Source organism: Haemorhous mexicanus, chromosome 7, assembly GCF_027477595.1.
Source record: "Haemorhous mexicanus isolate bHaeMex1 chromosome 7, bHaeMex1.pri, whole genome shotgun sequence".
In the NCBI taxonomy this organism is placed as follows: Eukaryota; Metazoa; Chordata; class Aves; order Passeriformes; family Fringillidae; genus Haemorhous; species Haemorhous mexicanus.
Window position 1 is genome coordinate 8,367,486 of NC_082347.1, and position 22,252 is coordinate 8,389,737.

Sequence of the window (22,252 nt, forward strand, 5' to 3'; positions counted from 1 at the left end):
GAATCCTGCGCAATGCCGAATTTCAGGAGCCTGCCGGGAACTCTGAGCCACCGGCCCTGGAACACATAGGCAGGCCCTTCCACCTAAGAAACAAAAGTCACCAGCCCAGGTTCTTGGTGTCAGATTGCAGGAGGTACTTGGCACTGTCAATCCAGCCTGACTTGCCACTGGTGCATGCTTCAGTCTGGGAGGCATCCTGCGCAATGCCGAATATCAGGAGCCTGCCGGCCACTCTGAGCCACAGGCCCTGGAACACATAGGCAGGCCCTTCCACCTAAGAAAAAAAAGTCACCAGACCAGGTTCTTGGTGTCAGATTGCAGGAGGTACTTGGCACTGTCAATCCAGCCTGACTTGGCTCTGGTGCCAGCTTCACTTGGGGAAGAATCCTGCGCAATGCCGAATTTCAGGAGCCAGCCGGCCACTCTGAGCCACCGGCCCTGGAACACATAGGCAGGCCCTTCCACCTAAGAAACAAAAGAGAGACGCCCAGGTTCTTGGTGTCAGATTTCAGGAGGTACTTGGCACTGTCAATCCAGCCTGACTTGCCACTGGTGCCAGCTTCACTCGGGGAAGAATCCTGCGCAATGCCGAATTTCAGGAGCCAGCCGGCCACTCTGAGCCACCGGCCCTGGAACACATAGGCAGGCCCTTCCACCTAAGAAACAAAAGTCACCAGCCCAGGTTCTTGGTGTCAGATTGCAGGAGGTACTTGGCACTGTCAATCCAGCCTGAGTTGGCCCTGGTGCCAGCTTCAGTCGGGGAGGCATCCTGCGCAATGCCGAATTTCAGGAGCCAGCCCTCCACTCTGAGCCACAGGCCCTGGAACACATAGGCAGGCCCTTCCACCTAAGAAACAAAAGTCACCAGCCCAGGTTCTTGGTGTCAGTTTGCAGCAGGTACTTGGCACTGTCAATCCAGCCTGACTTGGCTCCGGTGCCAGCTTCACTTGGGGAGGCATCCTGCGCAATGCTGAATTTCTGGAGCCAGCCCTCCACTCTGAGACACAGGCCCTGGAACACATAGGCAGGCCCTTCCACCTAAGAAACAAAAGTCACCAGCCCAGGTTCTTGGTGTCATTTTGCAGGAGGTACTTGGCACTGTCAATCCAGCCTGACTTGCCACTGGTGCCAGCTTCAGTCGGGGAGGAATCCTGCGCAATGCCGAATTTCAGGAGCCAGCCGGGAACTCTGAGCCACAGGCCCTGGAACACAGAGGCAGGCCCTTCCACCTAAGAAACAAAAGTCACCAGCCCAGGTTCTTGGTGTCAGATTGCAGGAGGTACTTGGCACTGTCAATCCAGCCTGACTTGCCACTGGTGCATGCTTCAGTCCGGGAGGCATCCTGCACATTGCAGAGTTTCAAGAGCCAGCCGGACACTCCAAGCCACAGGCCCTGGAACATATAGGCAGGCCCTTCCACCTAAAAACAAAAGAGAGCAACCCAGGTTCTTGGTGTCAGTTTGCAGCAAGTACTTGGCACTGTCAATCCAGCCTGACTTGCCACTGGTGCCAGCTTCACTCGGGGAAGAATCCTGCGCAATGCCGAATTTCAGGAGCCAGCCCTCCACTCTGAGCCACCGGCCCTGGAACACATAGGCAGGCCCTTCCACCTAAGAAACAAAAGTCACCAGCCCAGGTTCTTGGTGTCAGTTTGCAGGAGGTACTTGGCACTGTCAATCCAGCCTGACTTGGCTCTGTTGCCAGCTTCACTTGGGGAGGAATCCTGCGCAATGCTGAATTTCAGGAGCCAGCCCTCCACTCTGAGCCACAGGCCCTGGAACACATAGGCAGGCCCTTCCACCTAAGAAACAAAAGTCACCAGACCAGGTTCTTGGTGTCATTTTGCAGGAGATACTTGGCACTGTCAATCCAGCCTGACCTGGCTCCGGTGCCAGCTTCAGTCGGGGAGGCATCCTGCGCAATGCCGAATTTCAGGAGCCAGCTGGCCACTCTGAGCCACAGGCCCTGGAACACATAGGCAGGCCCTTCCACCTAAGAAACAAAAGTCACCAGACCAGGTTCTTGGTGTCATTTTGCAGGAGATACTTGGCACTGTCAATCCAGCCTGACCTGGCTCCGGTGCCAGCTTCAGTCGGGGAGGCATCCTGCGCAATGCCGAATTTCAGGAGCCAGCTGGCCACTCTGAGCCACAGGCCCTGGAACACATAGGCAGGCCCTTCCACCTAAGAAACAAAAGTCAGCAGCCCAGGTTCTTGGTGTCAGATTGCAGGAGGTACTTGGCACTGTCAATACAGCCTGAGTTGGCTCTGGTGCCAGCTTCAGTCGGGGAGGAATCCTGCGCAATGCCGAATTTCAGGAGCCAGCCCTCCACTCTGAGCCACAGGCCCTGGAACACATAGGCAGGCCCTTCCACCTAAGAAACAAAAGTCACCAGACCAGGTTCTTGGTGTCAGATTGCAGGAGGTACTTGGCACTGTCAATCCAGCCTGACTTGCCACTGCTGCCAGCTTCACTTGGGGAGGAATCCTGCGCAATGCCGAATTTCAGGAGCCAGCCCTCCACTCTGAGCCACAGGCCCTGGAACACATAGGCAGGCCCTTCCACCTAAGAAACAATAGTCACCAGCCCAGGTTCTTGGTGTCAGTTTTCAGCAAGTACTTGGCACTGTCAATCCAGCCTGACTTGCCACTAGTGCATGCTTCTCTCGGGGAAGAATTCTGCGCAATGCCGAATTTCAGGAGCCAGCCGGCCACTCTGAGCCACAGGCCCTGGAACACATAGGCAGGCCCTTCCACCTAAGAAACAAAAGTCAGCAGCCCAGGTTCTTGGTGTCAGTTTGCAGCAGGTACTTGGCACTGTCAATCCAGCCTGAGTTGGCTCTGTTACCAGCTTCACTTGGGGAGGCATCCTGCGCAATGCCGAATTTCAGGAGCCAGCCGGCCACTCTGAGCCACAGGCCCTGGAACACATAGGCAGGCCCTTCCACCTAAGAAACAAAAGTCTCCAGCCCAGGTTCTTGGTGTCAGATTGCAGCAGGTACTTGGCACTGTCAATCCTGCCTGACTTGCCACTGGTGCCAGCTTCACTCGGGGAGGAATCCTGCGCAATGCCGAATTTCAGGAGCCAGCCCTCCACTCTGAGCCACAGGCCCTGGAACACATAGGCAGGCCCTTCCACCTAAGAAACAAAAGTCACCAGCCCAGGTTCTTGGTGTCAGATTGCAGGAGGTACTTGGCACTGTCAATCCAGCCTGACTTGCCACTGGTGCATGCTTTGGTCTGGTAGAAATCCTGCGCAATGCCGAATTTCAGGAGCCAGCCCTCCACTCTGAGCCACAGGCCCTGGAACACATAGGCAGGCCCTTCCACCTAAGAAACAAAAGTCAGCAGACCAGGTCCTTGCAGTCAGATTGCAGGAGGTACTTGGCACTGTCAATCCAGCCTGACTTGGCTCTGGTGCCAGCTTCAGTCGGGGAGGAATCCTGCGCAATGCCGAATTTCAGGAGCCAGCCGGCCACTCTGAGCCACAGGCCCTGGAACACATAGGCAGGCCCTTCCACCTAAGAAACAAAAGAGAGCCACCCAGGTTCTTGGTGTCAGATTGCAGGAGGTACTTGGCACTGTCAATCCAGCCTGACTTGCCACTGGTGCCAGCTTCACTCGGGGAAGAATCCTGCGCAATGCCGAATTTCAGGAGCCAGCCGGCCACTCTGAGCCACAGGCCCTGGAACACATAGGCAGGCCCTTCCACCTAAGAAACAAAAGTCACCAGCCCAGGTTCTTGGTGTCAGTTTGCAGCAGGTACTTGGCACTGTCAATCCAGCCTGACTTGGCTCTGGTGCCAGCTTCACTTGGGGAGGAATCCTGCGCAATGCCGAATTTCAGGAGCCAGCCCGCCACTCTGAGCTACAGGCTCTGGAACACATAGGCAGGCCCTTCCACCTAAGAAACAAAAGTCACCAGCCCAGGTTCTTGGTGTCATTTTGCAGGAGATACTTGGCACTGTCAATCCAGCCTGACCTGGCTCCGGTGCCAGCTTCAGTCGGGGAGGAATCCTGCGCAATGCCGAATTTCAGGAGCCAGCCCTCCACTCTGAGCCACAGGCCCTGGAACACATAGGCAGGCCCTTCCACCTAAGAAACAAAAGTCACCAGCCCAGGTTCTTGGTGTCAGTTTGCAGCAGGTACTTGGCACTGTCAATCCAGCCTGACTTGGCTCTGGTGCCAGCTTCACTTGGGGAGGCATCCTGCGCAATGCTGAATTTCTGGAGCCAGCCCTCCACTCTGAGCCACAGGCCCTGGAACACATAGGCAGGCCCTTCCACCTAAGAAACAAAAGTCAGCAGACCAGGTCCTTGCAGTCAGATTGCAGGAGGTACTTGGCACTGTCAATCCAGCCTGACTTGGCTCTGGTGCCAGCTTCACTTGGGGAGGAATCCTGCACAATGCCGAATTTCAGGAGCCAGCCCGCCACTCTGAGCCACAGGCCCTGGAACACATAGGCAGGCCCTTCCACCTAAGAAACAAAAGACACCAGACCAGGTTCTTGGTGTCAGATTGCAGGAGGTACTTGGCACTGTCAATCCAGCCTGACTTGCCACTGGTGCCAGCTTCACTTGGGGAAGAATCCTGCGCAATGCCGAATTTCAGGAGCCAGCCCGCCACTCTGAGCCACAGGCCCTGGAACACATAGGCAGGCCCTTCCACCTAAGAAACAAAAGTCACCAGCCCAGGTTCTTGGTGTCAGATTGCAGGAGGTACTTGGCACTGTCAATCCAGCCTGAGTTGGCTCTGGTGCCAGCTTCAGTCGGGGAGGAATCCTGCGCAATGCCGAATTTCAGGAGCCAGCCGGCCACTCTGAGCCACAGGCCCTGGAACACATAGGCAGGCCCTTCCACCTAAGAAACAAAAGAGAGCCACCCAGGTTCTTGGTGTCAGTTTGCAGCAAGTACTTGGCACTGTCAATCCAGCCTGACTTGCCACTGGTGCCAGCTTCACTCGGGGAAGAATCCTGCGCAATGCCGAATTTCAGGAGCCAGCCGGCCACTCTGAGCCACAGGCCCTGGAACACATAGGCAGGCCCTTCCACCTAAGAAACAAAAGTCAGCAGACCAGGTCCTTGCAGTCAGATTGCAGGAGGTACTTGGCACTGTCAATCCAGCCTGACTTGGCTCTGGTGCCAGCTTCAGTCGGGGAGGAATCCTGCGCAATGCCGAATTTCAGGAGCCAGCCGGCCACTCTGAGCCACAGGCCCTGGAACACATAGGCAGGCCCTTCCACCTAAGAAACATAAGAGAGCCACCCAGGTTCTTGGTGTCAGATTGCAGCAAGAACTTGGCACTGTCAATCCAGCCTGACATGCCACTGGTGCCAGCTTCACTCGGGGAAGAATCCTGCGCAATGCCGAATTTCAGGAGCCAGCCGGCCACTCTGAGCCACAGGCCCTGGAACACATAGGCAGGCCCTTCCACCTAAGAAACAAAAGTCACCAGCCCAGGTTCTTGGTGTCAGTTTGCAGCAGGTACTTGGCACTGTCAATCCAGCCTGACTTGGCTCTGGTGCCAGCTTCACTTGGGGAGGAATCCTGCGCAATGCCGAATTTCAGGAGCCAGCCCGCCACTCTGAGCTACAGGCCCTGGAACACATAGGCAGGCCCTTCCACCTAAGAAACAAAAGTCACCAGCCCAGGTTCTTGGTGTCATTTTGCAAGAGATACTTGGCACTGTCAATCCAGCCTGACCTGGCTCCGGTGCCAGCTTCAGTCGGGGAGGAATCCTGCGCAATGCCGAATTTCAGGAGCCAGCCCTCCACTCTGAGCCACAGGCCCTGGAACACATAGGCAGGCCCTTCCACCTAAGAAACAAAAGTCACCAGCCCAGGTTCTTGGTGTCAGTTTGCAGCAGGTACTTGGCACTGTCAATCCAGCCTGACTTGGCTCTGGTGCCAGCTTCACTCTGGGAGGCATCCTGCGCAATGCTGAATTTCTGGAGCCAGCCCTCCACTCTGAGCCACAGGCCCTGGAACACATAGGCAGGCCCTTCCACCTAAGAAACAAAAGTCACCAGCCCAGGTTCTTGGTGTCAGATTGCAGCAAGTACTTGGCACTGTCAATCCAGCCTGACTTGGCACTGGTGCCAGCTTCAGTCGGGGAGGCATCCTGCGCAATGCCGAATTTCAGGAGCCAGCCCTCCACTCTGAGCCACAGGCCCTGGAACACATAGGCAGGCCCTTCCACCTAAGAAACAAAAGTCAGCAGACCAGGTCCTTGCAGTCAGATTGCAGGAGGTACTTGGCACTGTCAATCCAGCCTGACTTGGCTCTGGTGCCAGCTTCAGTCGGGGAGGAATCCTGCACAATGCCGAATTTCAGGAGCCAGCCGGCCACTCTGAGCCACAGGCCCTGGAACACATAGGCAGGCCCTTCCACCTAAGAAACAAAAGACACCAGACCAGGTTCTTGGTGTCAGATTGCAGGAGGTACTTGGCACTGTCAATCCAGCCTGACTTGCCACTGGTGCCAGCTTCACTTGGGGAAGAATCCTGCGCAATGCCGAATTTCAGGAGCCAGCCGGCCACTCTGAGCCACAGGCCCTGGAACACATAGGCAGGCCCTTCCACCTAAGAAACAAAAGTCACCAGCCCAGGTTCTTGGTGTCAGATTGCAGGAGGTACTTGGCACTGTCAATCCAGCCTGAGTTGGCTCTGGTGCCAGCTTCAGTCGGGGAGGAATCCTGCGCAATGCCGAATTTCAGGAGCCAGCCGGCCACTCTGAGCCACAGGCCCTGGAACACATAGGCAGGCCCTTCCACCTAAGAAACAAAAGAGAGCCACCCAGGTTCTTGGTGTCAGTTTGCAGCAAGTACTTGGCACTGTCAATCCAGCCTGACTTGCCACTGGTGCCAGCTTCACTCGGGGAAGAATCCTGCGCAATGCCGAATTTCAGGAGCCAGCCGGCCACTCTGAGCCACAGGCCCTGGAACACATAGGAAGGCCCTTCCACCTAAGAAACCAAAGTCACCAGCCCAGGTTCTTGGTGTCAGATTGCAGGAGGTACTTGGCACTGTCAATCCAGCCTGAGTTGGCTCTGGTGCCAGCTTCACTTGGGGAGGAATCCTGCACAATGCCGAATTTCAGGAGCCAGCCCGCCACTCTGAGCCACAGGCCCTGGAACACATAGGCAGGCCCTTCCACCTAAGAAACAAAAGTCACCAGACCAGGTTCTTGGTGTCAGATTGCAGGAGGTACTTGGCACTGTCAATCCAGCCTGACTTGCCACTGCTGCCAGCTTCAGTCGGGGAGGAATCCTGCGCAATGCCGAATTTCAGGAACCAGCCCTCCACTCTGAGCCACAGACCTTGGAACACATAGGCAGGCCCTTCCACCTAAAAAACAAAAGTCACCAGCCCAGGTTCTTGGTGTCAGATTGCAGCAGGTACTTGGCACTGTCAATCCAGCCTGACGTGGCTCTGGTGCCAGCTTCAGTCGGGGAGGAATCCTGCGCAATGCCGAATTTCAGGAGCCAGCCCTCCACTCTGAGCCACAGGCCCTGGAACACATAGGCAGGCCCTTCCACCTAAGAAACAATAGTCACCAGCCCAGGTTCTTGGTGTCAGTTTTCAGCAAGTACTTGGCACTGTCAATCCAGCCTGACTTGCCACTAGTGCATGCTTCTCTCGGGGAAGAATTCTGCGCAATGCCGAATTTCAGGAGCCAGCCGGCCACTCTGAGCCACAGGCCCTGGAACACATAGGCAGGCCCTTCCACCTAAGAAACAAAAGTCAGCAGCCCAGGTTCTTGGTGTCAGTTTGCAGCAGGTACTTGGCACTGTCAATCCAGCCTGAGTTGGCTCTGTTACCAGCTTCACTTGGGGAGGCATCCTGCGCAATGCCGAATTTCAGGAGCCAGCCGGCCACTCTGAGCCACAGGCCCTGGAACACATAGGCAGGCCCTTCCACCTAAGAAACAAAAGTCTCCAGCCCAGGTTCTTGGTGTCAGATTGCAGCAGGTACTTGGCACTGTCAATCCAGCCTGACTTGCCACTGGTGCCAGCTTCACTCGGGGAGGAATCCTGCGCAATGCCGAATTTCAGGAGCCAGCCCTCCACTCTGAGCCACAGGCCCTGGAACACATAGGCAGGCCCTTCCACCTAAGAAACAAAAGTCACCAGCCCAGGTTCTTGGTGTCAGATTGCAGGAGGTACTTGGCACTGTCAATCCAGCCTGACTTGCCACTGGTGCATGCTTTGGTCTGGTAGAAATCCTGCGCAATGCCGAATTTCAGGAGCCAGCCCTCCACTCTGAGCCACAGGCCCTGGAACACATAGGCAGGCCCTTCCACCTAAGAAACAAAAGTCAGCAGACCAGGTCCTTGCAGTCAGATTGCAGGAGGTACTTGGCACTGTCAATCCAGCCTGACTTGGCTCTGGTGCCAGCTTCAGTCGGGGAGGAATCCTGCGCAATGCCGAATTTCAGGAGCCAGCCGGCCACTCTGAGCCACAGGCCCTGGAACACATAGGCAGGCCCTTCCACCTAAGAAACAAAAGAGAGCCACCCAGGTTCTTGGTGTCAGATTGCAGGAGGTACTTGGCACTGTCAATCCAGCCTGACTTGCCACTGGTGCCAGCTTCACTCGGGGAAGAATCCTGCGCAATGCCGAATTTCAGGAGCCAGCCGGCCACTCTGAGCCACAGGCCCTGGAACACATAGGCAGGCCCTTCCACCTAAGAAACAAAAGTCACCAGCCCAGGTTCTTGGTGTCAGTTTGCAGCAGGTACTTGGCACTGTCAATCCAGCCTGACTTGGCTCTGGTGCCAGCTTCACTTGGGGAGGAATCCTGCGCAATGCCGAATTTCAGGAGCCAGCCCGCCACTCTGAGCTACAGGCCCTGGAACACATAGGCAGGCCCTTCCACCTAAGAAACAAAAGTCACCAGCCCAGGTTCTTGGTGTCATTTTGCAGGAGATACTTGGCACTGTCAATCCAGCCTGACCTGGCTCCGGTGCCAGCTTCAGTCGGGGAGGAATCCTGCGCAATGCCGAATTTCAGGAGCCAGCCCTCCACTCTGAGCCACAGGCCCTGGAACACATAGGCAGGCCCTTCCACCTAAGAAACAAAAGTCACCAGCCCAGGTTCTTGGTGTCAGTTTGCAGCAGGTACTTGGCACTGTCAATCCAGCCTGACTTGGCTCTGGTGCCAGCTTCACTTGGGGAGGCATCCTGCGCAATGCTGAATTTCTGGAGCCAGCCCTCCACTCTGAGCCACAGGCCCTGGAACACATAGGCAGGCCCTTCCACCTAAGAAACAAAAGTCAGCAGACCAGGTCCTTGCAGTCAGATTGCAGGAGGTACTTGGCACTGTCAATCCAGCCTGACTTGGCTCTGGTGCCAGCTTCACTTGGGGAGGAATCCTGCACAATGCCGAATTTCAGGAGCCAGCCCGCCACTCTGAGCCACAGGCCCTGGAACACATAGGCAGGCCCTTCCACCTAAGAAACAAAAGACACCAGACCAGGTTCTTGGTGTCAGATTGCAGGAGGTACTTGGCACTGTCAATCCAGCCTGACTTGCCACTGGTGCCAGCTTCACTTGGGGAAGAATCCTGCGCAATGCCGAATTTCAGGAGCCAGCCCGCCACTCTGAGCCACAGGCCCTGGAACACATAGGCAGGCCCTTCCACCTAAGAAACAAAAGTCACCAGCCCAGGTTCTTGGTGTCAGATTGCAGGAGGTACTTGGCACTGTCAATCCAGCCTGAGTTGGCTCTGGTGCCAGCTTCAGTCGGGGAGGAATCCTGCGCAATGCCGAATTTCAGGAGCCAGCCGGCCACTCTGAGCCACAGGCCCTGGAACACATAGGCAGGCCCTTCCACCTAAGAAACAAAAGAGAGCCACCCAGGTTCTTGGTGTCAGTTTGCAGCAAGTACTTGGCACTGTCAATCCAGCCTGACTTGCCACTGGTGCCAGCTTCACTCGGGGAAGAATCCTGCGCAATGCCGAATTTCAGGAGCCAGCCGGCCACTCTGAGCCACAGGCCCTGGAACACATAGGCAGGCCCTTCCACCTAAGAAACAAAAGTCAGCAGACCAGGTCCTTGCAGTCAGATTGCAGGAGGTACTTGGCACTGTCAATCCAGCCTGACTTGGCTCTGGTGCCAGCTTCAGTCGGGGAGGAATCCTGCGCAATGCCGAATTTCAGGAGCCAGCCGGCCACTCTGAGCCACAGGCCCTGGAACACATAGGCAGGCCCTTCCACCTAAGAAACAAAAGAGAGCCACCCAGGTACTTGGTGTCAGATTGCAGCAAGAACTTGGCACTGTCAATCCAGCCTGACATGCCACTGGTGCCAGCTTCACTCGGGGAAGAATCCTGCGCAATGCCGAATTTCAGGAGCCAGCCGGCCACTCTGAGCCACAGGCCCTGGAACACATAGGCAGGCCCTTCCACCTAAGAAACAAAAGTCACCAGCCCAGGTTCTTGGTGTCAGTTTGCAGCAGGTACTTGGCACTGTCAATCCAGCCTGACTTGGCTCTGGTGCCAGCTTCACTTGGGGAGGAATCCTGCGCAATGCCGAATTTCAGGAGCCAGCCCGCCACTCTGAGCTACAGGCCCTGGAACACATAGGCAGGCCCTTCCACCTAAGAAACAAAAGTCACCAGCCCAGGTTCTTGGTGTCATTTTGCAAGAGATACTTGGCACTGTCAATCCAGCCTGACCTGGCTCCGGTGCCAGCTTCAGTCGGGGAGGAATCCTGCGCAATGCCGAATTTCAGGAGCCAGCCCTCCACTCTGAGCCACAGGCCCTGGAACACATAGGCAGGCCCTTCCACCTAAGAAACAAAAGTCACCGGCCCAGGTTCTTGGTGTCAGTTTGCAGCAGGTACTTGGCACTGTCAATCCAGCCTGACTTGGCTCTGGTGCCAGCTTCACTCTGGGAGGCATCCTGCGCAATGCTGAATTTCTGGAGCCAGCCCTCCACTCTGAGCCACAGGCCCTGGAACACATAGGCAGGCCCTTCCACCTAAGAAACAAAAGTCACCAGCCCAGGTTCTTGGTGTCAGATTGCAGCAAGTACTTGGCACTGTCAATCCAGCCTGACTTGGCACTGGTGCCAGCTTCAGTCGGGGAGGCATCCTGCGCAATGCCGAATTTCAGGAGCCAGCCCTCCACTCTGAGCCACAGGCCCTGGAACACATAGGCAGGCCCTTCCACCTAAGAAACAAAAGTCAGCAGACCAGGTCCTTGCAGTCAGATTGCAGGAGGTACTTGGCACTGTCAATCCAGCCTGACTTGGCTCTGGTGCCAGCTTCAGTCGGGGAGGAATCCTGCACAATGCCGAATTTCAGGAGCCAGCCGGCCACTCTGAGCCACAGGCCCTGGAACACATAGGCAGGCCCTTCCACCTAAGAAACAAAAGACACCAGACCAGGTTCTTGGTGTCAGATTGCAGGAGGTACTTGGCACTGTCAATCCAGCCTGACTTGCCACTGGTGCCAGCTTCACTTGGGGAAGAATCCTGCGCAATGCCGAATTTCAGGAGCCAGCCCGCCACTCTGAGCCACAGGCCCTGGAACACATAGGCAGGCCCTTCCACCTAAGAAACAAAAGTCACCAGCCCAGGTTCTTGGTGTCAGATTGCAGGAGGTACTTGGCACTGTCAATCCAGCCTGAGTTGGCTCTGGTGCCAGCTTCAGTCGGGGAGGAATCCTGCGCAATGCCGAATTTCAGGAGCCAGCCGGCCACTCTGAGCCACAGGCCCTGGAACACATAGGCAGGCCCTTCCACCTAAGAAACAAAAGAGAGCCACCCAGGTTCTTGGTGTCAGTTTGCAGCAAGTACTTGGCACTGTCAATCCAGCCTGACTTGCCACTGGTGCCAGCTTCACTCGGGGAAGAATCCTGCGCAATGCCGAATTTCAGGAGCCAGCCGGCCACTCTGAGCCACAGGCCCTGGAACACATCGGCAGGCCCTTCCACCTAAGAAACAAAAGTCAGCAGCCCAGGTTCTTGGTGTCAGATTGCAGGAGGTACTTGGCACTGTCAATCCAGCCTGAGTTGGCTCTGGTGACAGCTTCAGTCGGGGAGGCATCCTGCGCAATGCCGAATTTCAGGAGCCAGCCGGCCACTCTGAGCCACAGGCCCTGGAACACATAGGCAGGCCCTTCCACCTAAGAAACAAAAGTCACCAGCCCAGGTTCTTGGTGTCAGTTTGCAGGAGGTACTTGGCACTGTCAATCCAGCCTGACTTGGCTCTGGTGCCAGCTTCACTTGGGGAGGAATCCTGCGCAATGCCGAATTTCAGGAGCCAGCCCGCCACTCTGAGCTACAGGCCCTGGAACACATAGGCAGGCCCTTCCACCTAAGAAACAAAAGTCACCAGCCCAGGTTCTTGGTGTCATTTTGCAGGAGATACTTGGCACTGTCAATCCAGCCTGACCTGGCTCCGGTGCCAGCTTCAGTCGGGGAGGAATCCTGAGCAATGCCGAATTTCAGGAGCCAGCCCTCCACTCTGAGCCACAGGCCCTGGAACACATAGGCAGGCCCTTCCACCTAAGAAACAAAAGTCACCAGCCCAGGTTCTTGGTGTCAGATTGCAGCAAGTACTGGGCACTGTCAATCCAGCCTGACTTGCCACTGGTGCCAGCTTCACTCGGGGAGGAATCCTGCGCAATGCCGAATTTCAGGAGCCAGCCCTCCACTCTGAGCCACAGGCCCTGGAACACATAGGCAGGCCCTTCCACCTAAGAAACAAAAGTCACCAGCCCAGGTTCTTGGTGTCAGATTGCAGGAGGTACTTGGCACTGTCAATCCAGCCTGACTTGCCACTGGTGCATGCTTTGGTCTGGTAGAAATCCTGCGCAATGCCGAATTTCAGGAGCCAGCCCTCCACTCTGAGCCACAGGCCCTGGAACACATAGGCAGGCCCTTCCACCTAAGAAACAAAAGTCAGCAGACCAGGTCCTTGCAGTCAGATTGCAGGAGGTACTTGGCACTGTCAATCCAGCCTGACTTGGCTCTGGTGCCAGCTTCAGTCGGGGAGGAATCCTGCGCAATGCCGAATTTCAGGAGCCAGCCGGCCACTCTGAGCCACAGGCCCTGGAACACATAGGCAGGCCCTTCCACCTAAGAAACAAAAGTCAGCAGCCCAGGTTCTTGGTGTCAGATTGCAGGAGGTACTTGGCACTGTCAATCCAGCCTGACTTGCCACTGGTGCCAGCTTCACTCGGGGAAGAATCCTGCGCAATGCCGAATTTCAGGAGCCAGCCGGCCACTCTGAGCCACAGGCCCTGGAACACATAGGCAGGCCCTTCCACCTAAGAAACAAAAGTCACCAGCCCAGGTTCTTGGTGTCAGTTTGCAGCAGGTACTTGGCACTGTCAATCCAGCCTGACTTGGCTCTGGTGCCAGCTTCACTTGGGGAGGAATCCTGCGCAATGCCGAATTTCAGGAGCCAGCCCGCCACTCTGAGCTACAGGCCCTGGAACACATAGGCAGGCCCTTCCACCTAAGAAACAAAAGTCACCAGCCCAGGTTCTTGGTGTCATTTTGCAGGAGATACTTGGCACTGTCAATCCAGCCTGACCTGGCTCCGGTGCCAGCTTCAGTCGGGGAGGAATCCTGCGCAATGCCGAATTTCAGGAGCCAGCCCTCCACTCTGAGCCACAGGCCCTGGAACACATAGGCAGGCCCTTCCACCTAAGAAACAAAAGTCACCAGCCCAGGTTCTTGGTGTCAGTTTGCAGCAGGTACTTGGCACTGTCAATCCAGCCTGACTTGGCTCTGGTGCCAGCTTCACTTGGGGAGGCATCCTGCGCAATGCTGAATTTCTGGAGCCAGCCCTCCACTCTGAGCCACAGGCCCTGGAACACATAGGCAGGCCCTTCCACCTAAGAAACAAAAGTCAGCAGACCAGGTCCTTGCAGTCAGATTGCAGGAGGTACTTGGCACTGTCAATCCAGCCTGACTTGGCTCTGGTGCCAGCTTCACTTGGGGAGGAATCCTGCACAATGCCGAATTTCAGGAGCCAGCCCGCCACTCTGAGCCACAGGCCCTGGAACACATAGGCAGGCCCTTCCACCTAAGAAACAAAAGACACCAGACCAGGTTCTTGGCGTCAGATTGCAGGAGGTACTTGGCACTGTCAATCCAGCCTGACTTGCCACTGGTGCCAGCTTCACTTGGGGAAGAATCCTGCGCAATGCCGAATTTCAGGAGCCAGCCCGCCACTCTGAGCCACAGGCCCTGGAACACATAGGCAGGCCCTTCCACCTAAGAAACAAAAGTCACCAGCCCAGGTTCTTGGTGTCAGATTGCAGGAGGTACTTGGCACTGTCAATCCAGCCTGAGTTGGCTCTGGTGCCAGCTTCAGTCGGGGAGGAATCCTGCGCAATGCCGAATTTCAGGAGCCAGCCGGCCACTCTGAGCCACAGGCCCTGGAACACATAGGCAGGCCCTTCCACCTAAGAAACAAAAGAGAGCCACCCAGGTTCTTGGTGTCAGTTTGCAGCAAGTACTTGGCACTGTCAATCCAGCCTGACTTGCCACTGGTGCCAGCTTCACTCGGGGAAGAATCCTGCGCAATGCCGAATTTCAGGAGCCAGCCGGCCACTCTGAGCCACAGGCCCTGGAACACATAGGCAGGCCCTTCCACCTAAGAAACAAAAGTCAGCAGACCAGGTCCTTGCAGTCAGATTGCAGGAGGTACTTGGCACTGTCAATCCAGCCTGAGTTGGCTCTGGTGCCAGCTTCAGTCGGGGAGGAATCCTGCGCAATGCCGAATTTCAGGAGCCAGCCGGCCACTCTGAGCCACAGGCCCTGGAACACATAGGCAGGCCCTTCCACCTAAGAAACAAAAGAGAGCCACCCAGGTTCTTGGTGTCAGATTGCAGCAAGAACTTGGCACTGTCAATCCAGCCTGACATGCCACTGGTGCCAGCTTCACTCGGGGAAGAATCCTGCGCAATGCCGAATTTCAGGAGCCAGCCGGCCACTCTGAGCCACAGGCCCTGGAACACATAGGCAGGCCCTTCCACCTAAGAAACAAAAGTCACCAGCCCAGGTTCTTGGTGTCAGTTTGCAGCAGGTACTTGGCACTGTCAATCCAGCCTGACTTGGCTCTGGTGCCAGCTTCACTTGGGGAGGAATCCTGCGCAATGCCGAATTTCAGGAGCCAGCCCGCCACTCTGAGCTACAGGCCCTGGAACACATAGGCAGGCCCTTCCACCTAAGAAACAAAAGTCACCAGCCCAGGTTCTTGGTGTCATTTTGCAAGAGATACTTGGCACTGTCAATCCAGCCTGACCTGGCTCCGGTGCCAGCTTCAGTCGGGGAGGAATCCTGCGCAATGCCGAATTTCAGGAGCCAGCCCTCCACTCTGAGCCACAGGCCCTGGAACACATAGGCAGGCCCTTCCACCTAAGAAACAAAAGTCACCAGCCCAGGTTCTTGGTGTCAGTTTGCAGCAGGTACTTGGCACTGTCAATCCAGCCTGACTTGGCTCTGGTGCCAGCTTCACTCTGGGAGGCATCCTGCGCAATGCTGAATTTCTGGAGCCAGCCCTCCACTCTGAGCCACAGGCCCTGGAACACATAGGCAGGCCCTTCCACCTAAGAAACAAAAGTCACCAGCCCAAGTTCTTGGTGTCAGATTGCAGCAAGTACTTGGCACTGTCAATCCAGCCTGACTTGGCACTGGTGCCAGCTTCAGTCGGGGAGGCATCCTGCGCAATGCCGAATTTCAGGAGCCAGCCCTCCACTCTGAGCCACAGGCCCTGGAACACATAGGCAGGCCCTTCCACCTAAGAAACAAAAGTCAGCAGACCAGGTCCTTGCAGTCAGATTGCAGGAGGTACTTGGCACTGTCAATCCAGCCTGACTTGGCTCTGGTGCCAGCTTCAGTCGGGGAGGAATCCTGCACAATGCCGAATTTCAGGAGCCAGCCGGCCACTCTGAGCCACAGGCCCTGGAACACATAGGCAGGCCCTTCCACCTAAGAAACAAAAGACACCAGACCAGGTTCTTGGTGTCAGATTGCAGGAGGTACTTGGCACTGTCAATCCAGCCTGACTTGCCACTGGTGCCAGCTTCACTTGGGGAAGAATCCTGCGCAATGCCGAATTTCAGGAGCCAGCCGGCCACTCTGAGCCACAGGCCCTGGAACACATAGGCAGGCCCTTCCACCTAAGAAACAAAAGTCAGCAGCCCAGGTTCTTGGTGTCAGATTGCAGGAGGTACTTGGCACTGTCAATCCAGCCTGAGTTGGCTCTGGTGCCAGCTTCAGTCGGGGAGGAATCCTGCGCAATGCCGAATTTCAGGAGCCAGCCGGCCACTCTGAGCCACAGGCCCTGGAACACATAGGCAGGCCCTTCCACCTAAGAAACAAAAGAGAGCCACCCAGGTTCTTGGTGTCAGTTTGCAGCAAGTACTTGGCACTGTCAATCCAGCCTGACTTGCCACTGGTGCCAGCTTCACTCGGGGAAGAATCCTGCGCAATGCCGAATTTCAGGAGCCAGCCGGCCACTCTGAGCCACAGGCCCTGGAACACATCGGCAGGCCCTTCCACCTAAGAAACAAAAGTCAGCAGCCCAGGTTCTTGGTGTCAGATTGCAGGAGGTACTTGGCACTGTCAATCCAGCCTGAGTTGGCTCTGGTGACAGCTTCAGTCGGGGAGGCATCCTGCGCAATGCCGAATTTCAGGAGCCAGCCGGCCACTCTGAGCCACAGGCCCTGGAACACATAGGCAGGCCCTTCCACCTAAGAAACAAAAGTCACCAGCCCAGGTTCTTGGTGTCAGTTTGCAGGAGGTACTTGGCACTGTCAATCCAGCCTGACTTGGCTCTGGTGCCAGCTTCACTTGGGGAGGAATCCTGCGCAATGCCGAATTTCAGGAGCCAGCCCGCCACTCTGAGCTACAGGCCCTGGAACACATAGGCAGGCCCTTCCACCTAAGAAACAAAAGTCACCAGCCCAGGTTCTTGGTGTCATTTTGCAGGAGATACTTGGCACTGTCAATCCAGCCTGACCTGGCTCCGGTGCCAGCTTCAGTCGGGGAGGAATCCTGCGCAATGCCGAATTTCAGGAGCCAGCCCTCCACTCTGAGCCACAGGCCCTGGAACACATAGGCAGGCCCTTCCACCTAAGAAACAAAAGTCACCAGCCCAGGTTCTTGGTGTCAGATTGCAGCAAGTACTGGGCACTGTCAATCCAGCCTGACTCGGCACTGGTGCCAGCTTCAGTCAGGGAGGCATCCTGCGCAATGCCGAATTTCAGGAGCCAGCCCTCCACTCTGAGCCACAGGCCCTGGAACACATAGGCAGGCCCTTCCACCTAAGAAACCAAAGTCACCAGACCAGGTTCTTGGTGTCAGATTGCAGGAGGTACTTGGCACTGTCAATCCAGCCTGACTTGGCTCTGGTGCCAGCTTCACTTGGGGAGGAATCCTGCACAATGCCGAATTTCAGGAGCCAGCCCGCCACTCTGAGCCACAGGCCCTGGAACACATAGGCAGGCCCTTCCACCTAAGAAACAAAAGTCACCAGCCCAGGTTCTTGGTGTCAGATTGCAGGAGGTACTTGGCACTGTCAATCCAGCCTGACTTGCCACTGGTGCCAGCTTCACTTGGGGAAGAATCCTGCGCAATGCCGAATTTCAGGAGCCAGCCGGCCACTCTGAGCCACAGGCCCTGGAACACATAGGCAGGCCCTTCCACCTAAGAAACAAAAGTCACCAGACCAGGTTCTTGGTGTCAGATTGCAGGAGGTACTTGGCACTGTCAATCCAGCCTGACCTGGCTCCGGTGCCAGCTTCAGTCGGGGAGGAATCCTGCGCAATGCCGAATTTCAGGAGCCAGCCCTCCACTCTGAGCCACAGGCCCTGGAACACATAGGCAGGCCCTTCCACCTAAGAAACAATAGTCACCAGCCCAGGTTCTTGGTGTCAGTTTTCAGCAAGTACTTGGCACTGTCAAGCCAGCCTGACTTGCCACTGGTGCATGCTTCTCTCGGGGAAGAATCCTGCGCAATGCCGAATTTCAGGAGCCAGCTGGCCACTCTGAGCCACCGGCCCTGGAACACATAGGCAGGCCCTTCCACCTAAGAAACAAAAGTCAGCAGCCCAGGTTCTTGGTGTCAGATTGCAGGAGGTACTTGGCACTGTCAAGCCAGCCTGACTTGGCTCTGGTGACAGCTTCAGTCGGGGAGGCATCCTGCGCAATGCCGAATTTCAGGAGCCAGCCGGCCACTCTGAGCCACAGGCCCTGGAACACATAGGCAGGCCCTTCCACCTAAGAAACAAAAGTCACCAGCCCAGGTTCTTGGTGTCAGATTGCAGGAGGTACTTGGCACTGTCAATCCTGCCTGACTTGCCACTGGTGCCAACTTCAGTCGGGGAGGAATCCTGCGCAATGCGGAATTTCAGGAGCCAGCCCTCCACTCTGAGCCACAGGCCCTGGAACACATAGGCAGGCCCTTCCACCTAAGAAACAAAAGTCACCAGCCCAGGTTCTTGGTGTCAGATTGCAGGAGGTACTTGGCACTGTCAATCCAGCCTGACTTGCCACTGGTGCATGCTTTGGTCTGGGAGAAATCCTGCGCAATGCCGAATTTCAGGAGCCAGCCCTCCACTCTGAGCCACAGGCCCTGGAACACATAGGCAGGCCCTTCCACCTAAGAAACAAAAGTCACCAGCCCAGGTTCTTGGTGTCATTTTGCAGGAGATACTTGGCACTGTCAATCCAGCCTGACTTGCCACTGGTGCATGCTTCAGTCTGGGAGGCATCCTGCGCAATGCCGAATATCAGAAGCCTGCCGGCCACTCTGAGCCACAGGCCCTGGAAGACATAGGCAGGCCCTTCCACCTAAGAAACAAAAGTCACCAGCCCAGGTTCTTGGTGTCAGATTGCAGGAGGTACTTGGCACTGTCAATCCAGCCTGAGTTGGCTCTGTTACCAGCTTCACTTGGGGAGGCATCCTGTGCAATGCCGAATTTCAGGAGCCAGCCGGCCACTCTGAGCCACAGGCCCTGGAACACATAGGAAGGCCCTTCCACCTAAGAAACCAAAGTCACCAGCCCAGGTTCTTGGTGTCAGATTGCAGGAGGTACTTGGCACTGTCAATCCAGCCTGACTTGGCTCTGGTGCCAGCTTCACTTGGGGAGGAATCCTGCACAATGCCGAATTTCAGGAGCCAGCCCGCCACTCTGAGCCACAGGCCCTGGAACACATAGGCAGGCCCTTCCACCTAAGAAACAAAAGTCACCAGACCAGGTTCTTGGTGTCAGATTGCAGGAGGTACTTGGCACTGTCAATCCAGCCTGACTTGCCACTGCTGCCAGCTTCAGTCGGGGAGGAATCCTGCGCAATGCCGAATTTCAGGAACCAGCCCTCCACTCTGAGCCACAGACCTTGGAACACATAGGCAGGCCCTTCCACCTAAGAAACAAAAGAGAGCCACCCAGGTTCTTGGTGTCAGTTTGCAGCAAGTACTTGGCACTGTCAATCCAGCCTGACTTGCCACTGGTGCCAGCTTTAGTCGGGGAGGAATCCTGCGCAATGCCGAATTTCAGGAGCCAGCCCGCCACTCTGAGCTACAGGCCCTGGAACACATAGGCAGGCCCTTCCACCTAAGAAACAAAAGTCACCAGACCAGGTTCTTGGTGTCATTTTGCAGGAGATACTTGGCAGTGTCAATCCAGCCTGACCTGGCTCCGGTGCCTGCTTCACTTGGGGAGGAATCCTGCGCAATGCCGAATTTCAGGAGCCAGCCCTCCACTCTGAGCCACAGGACCTGGAACACATAGGCAGGCCCTTCCACCTAAGAAACAAAAGTCACCAGCCCAGGTTCTTGGTGTCAGATTGCAGCAAGTACTTGGCACTGTCAATCCAGCCTGAGTTGGCACTGGTGCCAGCTTCAGTCGGGGAGGCATCCTGCGCAATGCCGAATTTCAGGAGCCAGCTGGCCACTCTGAGCCACAGGCCCTGGAACACATAGGCAGGCCCTTCCACCTAAGAAACAAAAGTCAGCAGCCCAGGTTCTTGGTGTCAGATTGCAGGAGGTACTTGGCACTGTCAATCCAGCCTGACTTGGCTCTGGTGCCAGCTTCACTCGGGGAGGAATCCTGCGCAATGCCGAATTTCAGGAGCCAGCCCTCCACTCTGAGCCACAGGCCCTGGAACACATAGGCAGGCCCTTCCACCTAAGAAACAATAGTCACCAGCCCAGGTTCTTGGTGTCAGTTTTCAGCAAGTACTTGGCACTGTCAATCCAGCCTGACTTGCCACTGGTGCATGCTTCTCTCGGGGAAGAATCCTGCGCAATGCCGAATTTCAGGAGCCAGCCCGCCACTCTGAGCCACCGGCCCTGGAACACATAGGCAGGCCCTTCCACCTAAAAACAAAAGAGAGCAACCCAGGTTCTTGGTGTCAGATTGCAGGAGGTACTTGGCACTGTCAATCCAGCCTGACTTGCCACTGGTGCCAGCTTCAGTCGGGGAGGCATCCTGTGCAATGCCGAATTTCAGGAGCCAGCCGGCCACTCTGAGCCACAGGCCCTGGAACACATAGGCAGGCCCTTCCACCTAAGAAACAAAAGTCACCAGCCCAGGTTCTTGGTGTCAGATTGCAGCAAGTACTTGGCACTGTCAATCCAGCCTGACTTGGCACTGGTGCCAGCTTCAGTCGGGGAGGAATCCTGCGCAATGCTGAATTTCAGGAGCCAGCCCTCCACTGAGCCACAGGCCCTGGAAGACATAGGCAGGCCCTTCCACCTAAGAAACAAAAGTCACCAGCCCAGGTTCTTGGTGTCAGATTGCAGGAGGTACTTGGCACTGTCAATCCAGCCTGAGTTGGCTCTGTTACCAGCTTCACTTGGGGAGGCATCCTGTGCAATGCCGAATTTCAGGAGCCAGCCGGCCACTCTGAGCCACAGGCCCTGGAACACATAGGAAGGCCCTTCCACCTAAGAAACCAAAGTCACCAGCCCAGGTTCTTGGTGTCAGATTGCAGGAGGTACTTGGCACTGTCAATCCAGCCTGACTTGGCTCTGGTGCCAGCTTCACTTGGGGAGGAATCCTGCACAATGCCGAATTTCAGGAGCCAGCCCGCCACTCTGAGCCACAGGCCCTGGAACACATAGGCAGGCCCTTCCACCTAAGAAACAAAAGTCACCAGACCAGGTTCTTGGTGTCAGATTGCAGGAGGTACTTGGCACTGTCAATCCAGCCTGACTTGCCACTGCTGCCAGCTTCAGTCGGGGAGGAATCCTGCGCAATGCCGAATTTCAGGAACCAGCCCTCCACTCTGAGCCACAGACCTTGGAACACATAGGCAGGCCCTTCCACCTAAGAAACAAAAGAGAGCCACCCAGGTTCTTGGTGTCAGTTTGCAGCAAGTACTTGGCACTGTCAATCCAGCCTGACTTGCCACTGGTGCCAGCTTCACTCGGGGAAGAATCCTGCGCAATGCCGAATTTCAGGAGCCAGCCCGCCACTCTGAGCTACAGGCCCTGGAACACATAGGCAGGCCCTTCCACCTAAGAAACAAAAGTCACCAGACCAGGTTCTTGGTGTCATTTTGCAGGAGATACTTGGCAGTGTCAATCCAGCCTGACCTGGCTCCGGTGCCTGCTTCACTTGGGGAGGAATCCAGCGCAATGCCGAATTTCAGGAGCCAGCCCTCCACTCTGAGCCACCGGACCTGGAACACATAGGCAGGCCCTTCCACCTAAGAAACAAAAGTCACCAGCCCAGGTTCTTGGTGTCAGATTGCAGCATGTACTTGGCACTGTCAATCCAGCCTGAGTTGGCACTGGTGCCAGCTTCAGTCGGGGAGGCATCCTGCGCAATGCCGAATTTCAGGAGCCAGCTGGCCACTCTGAGCCACAGGCCCTGGAACACATAGGCAGGCCCTTCCACCTAAGAAACAAAAGTCAGCAGCCCAGGTTCTTGGTGTCAGATTGCAGGAGGTACTTGGCACTGTCAATCCAGCCTGAGTTGGCTCTGGTGCCAGCTTCAGTCGGGGAGGAATCCTGCGCAATGCCGAATTTCAGGAGCCAGCCCTCCACTCTGAGCCACAGGCCCTGGAACACATAGGCAGGCCCTTCCACCTAAGAAACAATAGTCACCAGCCCAGGTTCTTGGTGTCAGTTTTCAGCAAGTACTTGGCACTGTCAATCCAGCCTGACTTGCCACTGGTGCATGCTTCTCTCGGGGAAGAATCCTGCGCAATGCCGAATTTCAGGAGCCAGCCGGCCACTCTGAGCCACCGGCCCTGGAACACATAGGCAGGCCCTTCCACCTAAAAACAAAAGAGAG